Below are 1,390 nucleotides of genomic sequence, written 5' to 3' on the forward strand. Positions count from 1 at the left end.
TGCCATGTTTGGCACGCGTGCCAGGGGTTGCCCACTCCTGACCTGGATCAACCCATGATTTTGTGTGTTTGGGATTCTCAAAATAAATCCACTTTTCATTGCCAGTCACAATTCAATGCACAAAAAGACTTTCTTTCATGCAGTTGAAGCAACATTTTACTGATTACTTTTCCGTTTTCCATTGGTCTTTCGTTCAGTTGATGTGGCACCCATTTTCCTTCCTTTAAAAACTTTTCCATTGCTTGTAAATGATCAGAAATGGCTTGCTGAGCAACGTTTAATCTTTCTGCAAGTTGTTTTTTAGTTTGATGCACATCTTCATCCAATAATGCTTGTAATTGTTGGTCTTCAAACTTTTTCAGTTGACCTGGACGTTGTCTTTCACATAGAAATCATTACTTTTAAAGCGTCTTAAACCAGCATTCACAAGTATCTTGAGATAGAGCATGTTCACCATAAGCCTCCCAAAGTATACGATGACTTTCAGCAGCACTTTTCTTCAAAATAATGAATTAAAACTGAAAGGGCGAGGACTACGCCCTCCATCTTGCCCCGAATCCTCCATGTTGGGGCAGCAGCCATGTGCTCAGGAAAGCACCTTCTTCCTGGAAGCCCAAGCCTCTGCTAGCCACGCCCAGGATTTCTTTAAATTAACCAATGACAATCAAGGGACGTGCGCGCCATAGATATGACCACATCCTGTGTAACAAGACCCGACTTGCACCTGTCCAATCGGCAGGGCCCACAGTCATCTCTCCTCCCCTCACTCCACCCCCCTATTAAAAACCCCTTTTTCCCAGGGGCTGGCACTCTTGTCTCGCCGCTGCGTCAGTGGAGGCTGGGAGCCAAACCCGGGTTTGATAATAAAGACTCTCTGCTTTTGCATCTGACACGGCTGGCTCCCTGTTGGTCTATTGGGGATCTTGAAATCTGGGCATAACAAAAACTTCCCACAAATGCTCTTTTTTTGGCATGAAATTTGACATTTTTAAGAGTAAAAATATCTATGATGTTTACACCTTCAGAAAATTTGACATATGTAGTTTTGAAGCTTGTTGTCAATACAACAAAATAGCATACATATCAAATCGCATATATATCAACATATGTGTAACTCCATCTATTGAAAAAAAATCCGCATTATTCACCGGTACACCTAGTATATGTGCTACAAGCCTGCTCCATATCTATCTATGTCACTACCTGATTGATTCCCTCATTGTTTTTGCCCAGGAAAGGACCTGAACTTTCTCTGTTTCTATGTGTACGTACACCTTGTTTACTGCAGGCCCTTCCTTGGTTTCCCATGCCTCCTGCTCTGTATCCAAAAACATTTTTTTTTCCAACATGGTTGGTTTCTGTTATCAGGGTTGCTCAAACTGCCATGTCT

General features: G+C 42.4%; 1 long non-coding RNA gene across 1 annotated transcript in view; it reads right to left on the minus strand.

The window, feature by feature from the left end:
• The window catches only part of LOC106728002, a 4,837-nt gene extending 3,447 nt beyond the window's left edge, over positions 1–1,390 (minus strand). The window contains exon 1 of the long non-coding RNA XR_001364229.1: positions 1,242–1,390. This is a non-coding gene — a long non-coding RNA (uncharacterized LOC106728002). The remainder of the gene's footprint in view (positions 1–1,241) is intronic.

Source organism: Myotis brandtii, unplaced genomic scaffold (assembly GCF_000412655.1).
Source record: "Myotis brandtii unplaced genomic scaffold, ASM41265v1 scaffold517, whole genome shotgun sequence".
NCBI lineage: Eukaryota > Metazoa > Chordata > Mammalia > Chiroptera > Vespertilionidae > Myotis > Myotis brandtii.